The sequence below is a fragment of the Urocitellus parryii genome, unplaced genomic scaffold (assembly GCF_045843805.1).
Source record: "Urocitellus parryii isolate mUroPar1 unplaced genomic scaffold, mUroPar1.hap1 Scaffold_59, whole genome shotgun sequence".
Lineage (NCBI taxonomy): Eukaryota > Metazoa > Chordata > Mammalia > Rodentia > Sciuridae > Urocitellus > Urocitellus parryii.
Window position 1 is genome coordinate 2,077,013 of NW_027554094.1, and position 11,581 is coordinate 2,088,593.

Here is an 11,581-nt window from a genome sequence, read left to right on the forward strand (position 1 = left end):
AAAAGGAAGCAGCACTCAGGAAGGAGAGGAGGATGAGACAAGGGTGACCGTTCAGATGTGCACAGTGTTCAAAACTCGCTGGATGACACTGAGGCCAGCATGCTTCTTGTTGGCGTGGAAGTCAGAGGGGCCCACTGGGCAGTCAGGACAGAGGAAGGTGCAGAGGGAGGGCATGCCAGGAGCCTAGGGGTAAGAGTCAGCCTGAGGAAGTTACCTCCTGCAGCCTGCAGGGGGCGGCACACATCCCAGGGCTAATTCAGAATCCTTCTTGGCAGCCCAGGCGATGCCTATTGGTTTTGGTGGTTTCAACCACATGCCATCCATCTGACCTCTGTGCACTTGGCCAAACCCATCCCTGCTGCTGAAGAATCTACACCCTCACAGCCTGCTAAGGGGTGACCGTGATGCCCGGTCATCCCATATGAGGAAGTGAAGGGACAAGGGGTTTAACCAGGTCACTGCTTTGTGAACACGAGTAAAATCCTCGTCCTGGGCTTTGTTTCTTGTGTTGCACACACAGTAACTAGTCACCGCCCTGCATGCGAGTGCACACCAAAGCAGGTGGCCTCACCTAACTGTCTGGGATGTGAAGTTCAGAGTCTCTTGGAAAATTGCATAAGCAAGCTTCCCTGGCGTGATTTCTAAAGCTCTTTAAAAAAAGACTTGAATATGGCTGAAGCAGCCAGCAGCATATTCTGGGGACCCGCTTTCACAAGCAGCACAGACCAACTGTTAACATGTATTATTTAGTCAACTGTTAAAGTTTATTTCATAAGTATCAGTAATTTAAAGCCATTTACTAAATTGTAAATTTCAATCCTTTAAAAACTACTACCAGAGCAGTTCTGAGGTATTACTGTTAACTTAATATGGAAATGTGGCTAGAAATGTGACTGCCGTGCCCGAAGCTCCCTAGGCTGTTGGGGTGTGACCACAGACACGATCTACAGCTTTCAGGAAATTACTGTGCACGTGCATTAAGTGACTTTCTGAAAGTTAATGCTGATTTGGTTGGCTGGTCACTTCTAAGCATACCAAAATAATAAAGGCTGGCCCACAGAAGGGCCCCTGGAACTGGGAAACTGCCCTCCAGGCCTCCTTCATCTGAAACCCAGCCAACACTCAAGTTATCTACCAGGAAATCAGTGCAAAAAGCATCCAAAAATCTTGCCTATCAGCAGGTTAATTTTCATATAATTTTAAAAGAGCTAGACATTTTTCTTTCAAAATTCATTTATAAAAATAAATTTCAGTTTGAGACCTTAGTGCTGCGCCCCTCCCCTGACTCAGGCAATGGCAAGGCCCTACTGAGGTGGATGGCGCAAGGCGTCCATCCTCTGGAGGAGCGCAGTATGTTTCTGGGAATGGGCTGATTTGTTTTTATATTCCTTTAATAAGTATAGTTGTGATTTCTCATATGACCATTAAGTATGAAGGAAAAATCATGACTTTCCCAATTAATGCAACTACTTCTAAAGCATAGATCTGTTTGCTCTAAATGCAATGATTCAGCTGTGGAGTGTAAATTGTTAATGTCTAAAGAAAAACTCCCTGTATTCCTGTCAAGGAAGTTTTTGAGAAATTAAATTAAAATCTAGAGAAGAAAAATTAATGTTAAGAAGATAGATTAGTGCTTAGTACTGGGCAACTTGTTCTTGTTCCTGTGCACAATGGTTTGTGCTCTTACTTTTGTTTGATGAAAAGTAATAACAAATCAACCACTTGCTGTAACCATGGCACTGGTTCCAGTCAGTAAGTCAAGAAAAAATAGTCAAGGTATAGGCCAATAGTTTGGGACATTTGTAACTATTATTAAAAGTTAACTAAGCAGAAACAGCTCAAAACAAAACTCGAACTGAAAGTACAAATGCTTGCTTATGCATAAGCCAAGATACATTCTTCTATTCTAATTGTAGCTAGGTAATATTTTGTTTCTTTGAATAATGATTCCTGTTTTGTAACCACAATATACTGTGAGCCTGCCAAAATGAAAAGTATATATGATCAACTTCACAAGTAAAGATTGGGATCAACACCTTCACTTTGGTGTCTGTGTTGTTTCTCCACCCCCTCTTTCGCCGACTCCTCACCATCCGTTCGTCTCCTGAGACCCCCTGTTGGAGCTGGTCTCCGACACCTTAGGTACCAAATTGTAGCTTAATTTAGTCATGATGGCTGCACTATAAAGTCATGAAAAATGCAGCTGAAAATGCTGAGCCCCAGCTCCTCCTCCCGGCACCCTCTGTGGTCCCAGCCACTCTAGGGCTGACCAAATACCCTCAGCTGCTTGAGAACAGTTTAGCCTTCCTCTGTCCTGAAACTCCCACAGAACTGTCATTCTCAGATCCTCATGATGACACCCAGTAACTGAAATACCCTCGTGATGGGGAAGGAGGCCTGTCACAGGCTCAGCAACACCGATGCAGGCACCAAGACAACATGGCCACCTCGAGGCCCCGCTCCCTCAGATGCTCTGCACTACAGTGCCGGCACAAACCTGAACCTTGGAACAATGACGATTTCAGTCAGCTGGTCGGCATCAGCAAGTCCCTCAGGTGTTGTGCTGAGACGATGGACAGCCTGGCCCGCCATCACCAGGCACCCTGGACAGGCACACTGTCAGGTGGAACTGCCAACGTGCCTTCCTGCGCACAGCCCTGCTGCCATCGACATCTCTGTTGGACTGACTACTTGCGGGAGCAGCTTCTGCCTCAGCCAGGATCACTGGAGGGGCGGCAAGGAACTGGACTCAGCAAGGTTCCAGCCACCACATCCACACACACAAAGCAAATTCCAGAGTACTGTCCTCTCAGGGCCAACGAGCAGGTGGCTGGCCTTTCCTATTACCAGTCGAGGAAACTCAGGGTAGAGCCTGTGGGACAAGGTGATGCAGCAGGATTCTGGTCCACTTCAAACTTAAGCCTGTTTAGTCAAACCACGGAAAGGAGCGGCCTGGTCAGCATCCTCGGACATGGCTGCCCCAACTCTGCACACTGAAGCCAGTGGAAGGCACGGCTCAGATCTCACTGATAGTCCTCTCTGAAGGACAGTACTCCGAGGGGCCAGGAGAGGACACATAGAAGGACTGTGTTTTCCTTTTTAACCGGGCTCTTTTGTTGGCCAGCACCAGGCTGCGCAGGCTGGAGCTGACGATTTCCGAGATGAACTTCTTGCAGTCCACGCACACCTCCATGGTGCTCCAGTCCTCCATGAGCTCCTTGGGAGACTTTGAGGAGAACCTGGCGATGCTGCGCAGTGGCCACTGGTGGCTTGCTGGGGGCTTTTCTGACCTGGTAGTACTGTCCCCTCTTTGTAAGGTGGAAGGTCCCAGAGAAAAGATGGGTAGAGTGGAGTATGGCTTGGAGGGCAGCCGCATCTTTTTGCCGCACTGTGAGCACACGGGCCTCTTACAGAACTGGCAGGTGTAAGACCAGGTGAAGAAGGAAAACCTCCGGGTTCGGCAACGTAAGCAGAGCTTTCCTTTCTTCAGGGCAGTGTAGATGTCCTTGTACTGCTGGTACTTCTCCAGCTCTGCCTTCACCAGCACCTGGTGGATGTGCATCACCTCTTCCACCGTCAGAGCGAGGCATTCCACGGGGAAGCAGAACTCCTCCAGGGAGCGGGAGCTCTGCCGGGTCAGGGGCAGGAACTGCCTCACATTGGTGGGCGTCTCCTTCTCGGTGGAGTGCTGGCGCTGGGGCGGCTGCCGCCGCTCGGGCTGAGGGGTGGACGACATGGGCAGGAACTCTTGGGGCTTCTTCCTCTCGCACGTGGCCTCCAGCGCTGGGTTCTCGAGGAAGGAGGGAGACGCGCTGCTGTCGCTGGACGACCTGGGCAGAGTCTCCTCCTCCGAATCAGAGCTGTCCAGCTCGGCCAGCATGGGGGCCTTGAGGAGCTTCTTGCGCTGTGCAGGTGCTTGCTGGGCAGCAGGGGTCCCCCCAATCTCTGTCTGCGATGTCAGGCCTCCATTCAGCATAGATGGCTCCCCAACATTCTTTGGAGATTCTGGGGTAGTCACATCCAATCGGCTCCGTCTAATCTCCTCTGGGGACACAGGCCGCAGCTTTCTTTCTCCTTTAATTTCTTCTAATATTCTTTCATGCAGGCTCCGAGGCCGTGGTGGGGTGGGTTTCAGTTTTCTGGCTGAAGCGGGGTTTAAAGGAGGTCTTGACATGATGAAGTCCAGGATGATCTCATGAGCGCTCTTCTTTAACCGAGGAGGAATGTCACCATTCACCATCACTTTCCGCAGGGTGTACCTTCTGCACCGGATGTCATCCATCAGCATCTCATAGGGGGTCAGCTGGTACTCGATGGGCAGTGGGTTGTACTGCCGCTCCTGGACCTTCTTAAGTTTTACCCCATTTCGCAAATCCCTCATCACCTGGACCCAGAATCGGGCCCAGTCAGCGTTTTTCAGCTCATCTAGGTCTGTGCTGGAGTCATCACTCTTCTCCATTTCTTGAATCTTCTTAAGATTCTCCTTTGCACTCTTGATTTTAGTCAGGAACGTGTGGAGCTCCATGGTGTCTGCGAACAGTGCGCGACACACTGCCTCATAATGATTTGGTGCCTCTGACTCGGCTGGGAGAAGAGCAGCACACAGCTTCATGACGTCTCGGTAGGAGCGCATGGCAGAGAGGGCCCTCTTCTCATCTTCCTCCTCCTCCAGGCCCTCGTCTGCAGCCTTGTAGCCCGCGTCCTTGCTGCCATCGGCCTCCACCGTGTTGGCCATCCGGTCGATGAGCTGCTCCAGGGGAGGGCTTAGCTCCCGTTCCTCATTCTCCTTCCAGTGCTTTATAGATAATAATTCCCAAGGACTGGATAACCTCTGTTTCTGTACAACGTGAATTTCCCATTTTACCCGCGGCCGCCGGGCCCTCGTCTCCGGGCGCCAGCGTGACTACGGGGTCCCTGCAGACGCGGACCTGTGCGGCCTAGCGCACGCGGCGCGGGCCGGCGGGGGGCCCGCAGCGAGCCGCAGCACTGGTAGCACACGGCCCACGCCTGCTCCTCGTTGATGGGTTGCCCGTAGAGCCGCAGGATCTCCTCCAGGCTCAGCGCCTCCGGCGGGCCCGCGGCGGCTGCGGGCTCGGCCGGGCCCTAGCAGCCAGCCGCCTGCGCCACCCCGTGGAGGGCGTCGCGCCGCTGCCACGTCCGCTCAGCTCCGCGGCATCGTCCCCGCGCGCCTCCGCCCGAGCCGAGCCCCACCCGGCCGCGCGCGCCGCCTAGGCGCGGGACCCGAGGGCCGGGCGGCGTGGGCGAGCGAGGCGGCCCACGCCGCTGCGGCTCCGAGAGGCGGGTCGGCCGCCCCCCAATTTTATTATAAAGAACTTTATCAGTACAATTGAGGTTAACTTTATATCATGTAACATTAGTTTTATAAAATGAGATGCACCAATATTTGTGCCAGTATTATTTATAATCCTACTATTTTCTTATTAAATTCTTCCCTTCATCTTCTTTGTCTCTTTGGACTAGTTTTGGTTTAGAGTGTGCTTTGACATGTGTTAGAGTGATTGTGCCTGCTTGTTTTTGGATTGTGTTTGCATCAAATATCATTTTTCATCCTTTCACTTTCAGTCTGTGAATGTCTTTGCCTGTGAGGCGTGTTGCTTGAAGACAATATAAAATTTATTTTTAAATACAGTAGGGCAGTCTGTATCTTTTAATTGAATAATTAAGATGATTTGCATTCTCTTTCATTATAAATATGTATAAATATGCATAGCTATATATTAACTTCTTCTTGTTCTTGTTTTTCATTTCTAAGTCTTGATTTATTTCTAATTCCCATTTGTCTGTGGACAATTCTAATGAGATTTCTTCTTTTCCATGCCCTCTTGGTTGTGTGTAGGATTTCTTTTATATCCTTCTGCAATGATAATTTAGTGGTCATGAATTCATTTTGTTCCCATTTATCATAGCAAGTTTTTATTCTCTAATCCTGAAGTATAGCTTTTCTGAATATAGGGACCTTGGTTGGCAGTTGTTTTCTTTCAGGACTTGAAATACAGTCTAAGCCCTCCTGACCCTTGATATTTTGCTTAGATATCTGCTGTTATTCTGATTTGACTTTATAATTGATTTATTATGTGTCTTTTGCAACTTGTATTCTTTGTACTTGACTTCTGACACTTTAACTGTAATACATTTTGGAGAGGTTCTTTTTTTAATCCTATCTTTTGGGGTTATAAATGCCTCTAGTCTATGAATGTCCATCTTCTTCCTGAGGTTTAGGGAATTTTATATTTACAGAATATCTTATGTCATTGACCTATACCTCTTATACTTCCTCAAGACCTACAATTCTTAAGTTAGTTTCTTATTGTTGTCCAAGGGTTCTTGTATATTCTAGTAAGAGCTTTGTATTTTTTTTTATTTTATTGCTATGAATTTCCCAGTCTTGAAATTCTGTCTTCTATTTTTTAAAATTTATTGGTGAGACTTTAAAAAATACTTATTTTTTAGATATAGGTGAACATAATGTCTTTATTTTACTTTATACTGTGCTGAGGATCAAACCCAGTGCCTTGTGCATGCTAGGTGAGCGTTCTACCTCTGAGCCCTATTGGTGAGATGTTTAACTGGGTTTTGAAATGTGCTCCCCCCCCAGGATTTCTCTTTGATTCTTATTCAATATAGCTATCTCTTTATTGAATTTCTCATTCATATCCTGTACAGTCTTCCTTCATTCACTCAGTTGTCTGTTTGTGTCCTAGCACCCCTGGGACCCGGGTTCAATCCTCAGCACCACATAAAAATAAATGCATTGTATTGTGTCCATCTACACCTAAAAATTAAATACATGTTTAAAAAGAAAAAAAAGAAAAAAAAGAAAGTGATGCAGCACAAGATAAGTGACATTTTGGACTTAGAGGTAATTAATACCAAAGGTTAGCATGTGTTTCCAATATATCTTTAATCTTTAAAACTACATAAGTTGAATAGGTCCAAGAACAAGACAAGACTTCTCAGCTGGTCCAGGTTATAAGGCATATCCTACCACTTGAGCCATATGAGCCAATACACAGATTCCCCTCTCATATTTCCCTATTATTTTATACAAAGTAAGTATTTATAGAATCTTTGTAGTTTAGTCTTACAATGTAGGGCATTAATGTGGTACTGAATGAGATAAAGAATTAGTGTTATCTCTAAGAAGCAGAAACTCCCATGGAAAAGAAAATGTGGACACACACAGCTAATGCTTTAGAATTTTAACACAAAATTAAACAAGAGAATATTTTTGGGGAAAGAAGCATCAAACACTCACAATCCTCTGAAATTTCATTATTCCTCAGAGAGACATGCTAAGCTGGATATAACCAGGATTCTAGTGAAAGGGACATCTCACTTTCATTGATGAACATATTTATAGAAACACAAATCAGGGAATTTTTTTTAATGTCTTCTGTAATCTTCTGCCAAAAGCAAATCAGAAAGAAAGATTTGAATAGAAATATTTTAATTTGTAAGTGATAAAAACAGTTACAGGAAAGATTGATTTAAAGTATATATTTTATGATCATTTTCAACTGTTGATATAGATTCATTAGCTTCTACCAGTTATTGGTTTTGAGGGGTTCCTAAGGTCACTAATTGCTTAACTTTTATAGTCTGCCATAGGTACAGGCTGATCTTGCTCTGACATCAACAAAAATCTGTTCAATGATGAACATGTGATTATAGTAGGAAAAAAATACTTGGTCTAAATAATGAAATACATGAAAAAGCAATGCAGATGGAAGCTCCAACAAGATCTTCTGAATTCTAGTCTACTGCTTACACAGTTTGGAACCACTCATTATGTTACTAATTTCCCACAGTCATGGATGGTCACAATGACTATAATGATACTTAAAAAAAGTAACGTTAAAAATTAAAGTCTACTAGACTATAACTTTTATCATTTATCTAAAGAAAATTTTCTGCACCTTCCATGGTCAAAGAGGAAAGCTGGAGAATTTACTTTCCATCAAGTTGCTGATCCGTTTCCTATTGAAATAATACCATCATGGAAACTCAAAGTTTGTCTCTGCTAATAGAAGAATTAGACCAACTTAATAGAAAGGAGAGTATTCACTTTGGCTCAGGAATATTCCACATACCTGAAACCATAACAACTTTGTTCATAGGACTATTCTATATGCACAGAGGTGACAAAGAATTCCACTCATGAATGAATCACTGTGTGTATGTGTGTGTAGTGATTTACTATCTCTTCTACAAAACCTGCTTTGCTGCTATGAGACACAAGAATTCTTATACTTGTGCTAAAGTCCATAGGTTCACAGTGTTTTCCAAGATTGTTCCAGTGATATTCCAATATCGCTACTTTGAGAACCAGACAAAAATTCAAGTCATTCATATGTGCCTCCAACCTTCCACATCATTCACATCTGCCTCTAACCATCCATTTTCAATATGCACACTATTTCATTGAGGGACTGTTAATGAAAACAAAAAAATTAACTTTAGTATCATTGAGCTGTCTAAACCTTGAATTTTGCTTTCTCTTTTCCATTTGTGTGTATATACAAACACACACACACACACACACACACACACCTAATGAGGCAATAGAAATAGATGTGAGTTGAAGGACAGATGCCAACGCAAGAGATATGGTTGACATGGGCATCCTGGATTCTTTATTTGTAATATACTTGCACAATCTGAATGTACTGAGAGGTCAGCTTAGACTTAATGTAACACTGACATTAAGACAGCCCCATTTCTGATCTCATTCTAGGTTTTAACCACCTGTACTTTTTCTTAAAATTTCGTAAAAAAATAAACTTTAAAAAGATAAATTAGAGAAAGCAGTACTTTGTCTACTAAACTCTCTATATTAGCTATATAACATTAAAATTGACTCCAAATTCCTTAAAAGAGTCAACAATGGCGCTATCACAGTTGATTCCATCTTCTCTAATTTCCTACCTCCCTTATTTTAAATAGCTGCTGTCCAACCCTATTGCCTTATTTGCTGTTCTCTTGGGATATTTGAAGGGAAATTGTATATTCATTTTAGACTGGCCTTGTAAATTTCATAAGCTGTTTTATGCCTAATTTCACAAAGATAGTTTAGAAGTATACTGTGAGGAATTTGAAAACCAGCTAGAAATGCGGAGAATGTGCAGATTGTACATGAACATTCTGTTGAATACATTTGCCTAAGTGTGAAATTTAACATTTATAATGATTTTTTTTCATGCTTGAAAATTCACAGATTTAACACCCATCTATAATTAGGAAATTGCTTTTTTTTCTTTTAAGTATTTTTTGTATCTCATTATAGTGTCCTATGATTTCATGTCACCTGATACCATGCATTCAACTTAAAATAGATACTGTGTAATGCATAATCAATAAAAATTTAGTATATACTCCAAGAACTTAGAAAACACCGAAGATAGGGCTCTTAGATCATGTTAATTTAGTTGTCAACTATTTGGTCAGTCTGCTATATAGATTATGTGTCAACAACAGGACCATCATGCAATATAGCAAATAACAAATTAGATATTTAAAAAATCAACCTAAAAATGTATGAGTTATAAATAATTCATTTTGTATTCTTATACTGGATTTATTACAAGCAACTTTTGGAGATCTAAAAATGTATGGAATGCTAAGTCTCTAGAAAAAATAATCAGGAGAAAAATTAATTTGCTAAAGTAGGGAAATGAATTAATTTGCTTTGCTTTGGAAATCCTGAGACAGTTGGAATAGTTCAGAAGGATTAAAAAAGAAAGTTAAAAAATGCTTATGAATTAACATATCTTTGACACTAATATGTTGTTTTTAATGATTCACTGGATAATAATAGCAAATTATAGTAAAATCTAATGAAAATAATGCCCTACTAGATAAGAAATGCCTCCTTTGAGCAGAGAGTCCAGATGTTTTTGAAAATATCTTACACTACTGTGTGAAGGGGTAGTGGGTAAAATATGTTTTGTCATATAAATTAGTAAGAAATTCTTTTAGGCAATATCACAACAGATGTGTATTTGAGTTTTGATGGTAGCTACCAGCTGTGCTTCTCCACAATCACCAGAAATCATGTGCATGTATCATCCAGGGATAATATGGAATGAATGAAATTGGCAAAAAACTTCTTAGATATACCAGTAGAAACATTCCCTTTTTCTTTTCTTGGAAGATGCCAAGTCTCTTGCTCAAATGTGTGATATTTTTACATAAACAAATGTGATTACAATGATTTTGAGTTTATTGCATAAATTCAAAGCATATAAATATATTAATAAAATCAAGTTTTATCTATTGATCCATTTTTTTGTTATTTAGCATGTTTATAAGCAGAAAAGTGTTTTAACATGTTAGAGGTTATTTCTCAGATGACATAAGGCATGATAAAAATTTCCTTCGGGAGTCCTCAGTGTACCTCGAAAAATCTGGCAATCTAGGAAACTCATTTTTCTAGGTATAAAATATGGGTCTAGATTACTTTTGTTCATGCAATATTTAGTACTTCCAGAAACATTTGTTGAAAAGAGTATATTTTTTGTTTAATTATCTTTGCTTATTTCCCATTTGCATGGGTCTATTTCTTATGGACCATTATGTATTTGTCTAGATCTGACAACATAAAAACATTAAGTCTTCCTATACATGAACATGAATATGTCTCTGCTTACACATTCTTTAATTTTTTCATCAGTTTTATAATTTTCCTAATATAGATTTTTATGTACTTTGTCAAATTTTTAACTAAGTATTTTTAGTGCTAATGAAAGTGGTATTGTGTTTTAAATTTTGAATATGTATTTTTCATTGTTGATATGTAGAAAATCAATTGATTTTTATGTTAATAGCTTATGAAACTTTGCTGTTATAATTTCATACTAGCTCCAAGAGTTTTATTGTTGTCTTTGTTATTGATTCTTTGAAATTTTCCTCAGAAACGTATTATATTCAAAGGAGGATAATTCATTTTTTTCTTCAAATCAATATACATTTTCTTTTTGAATAGCACTAGATAGGACTTTCAGCATGATGAGGAAGTTTGTCTTGTTCTCAATCTTAGGGAGAAAGTATGTAATTTCTAATCATTAATATAATATGAACTATAGATTTTTGTTAAGTGTTCTTTAACAAGTTGAGAAAATTCATCCTTTAGTTCTAGTTTCCGAATAGATTTTTCCATGAATATGTGTTGGATTCTATCAAATTATTGTGCATCCATTTGTATGGCCATATGTTTTTTTGTTTTCCTTAGCCCATTGAAGATGCAACTTGCACCAATTGATGAATTTTCAAGGTTGCACTAGTTTTGTTTTAGCCAGTTTTTGTTGCCATCACATAGTACTATAAATTGATATCTAATAAAGAACAGGAATTTATTACTTACTGTTTTGGAGGCTTTAAAGTTGAATATCAAGGCACAAAGAGTGTCTAGTGAAGACACTGGTTCTGTTTAACAGATTATCCTTTCTAGCTATATCCTCAAATAGTGTAGGAGGCAGGACAGCTCTCTGGAAACTCTTTAATAGGGACACTGATATCATTCCCGAAGGTTCTGTCCTTGCGACCTAAATCCTCCTAACAGCCT

At 41.3% G+C, this 11,581-nt stretch overlaps 1 pseudogene; it reads right to left on the bottom strand.

Annotated features, from left to right (window-relative positions):
- Nucleotides 1-2,926: 2,926 nt before the first annotated feature.
- Nucleotides 2,927-4,874, bottom strand: LOC144252778 (protein spire homolog 1 pseudogene; annotated as a pseudogene).
- Between the last annotated feature and the right edge of the window lie 6,707 nt (nucleotides 4,875-11,581).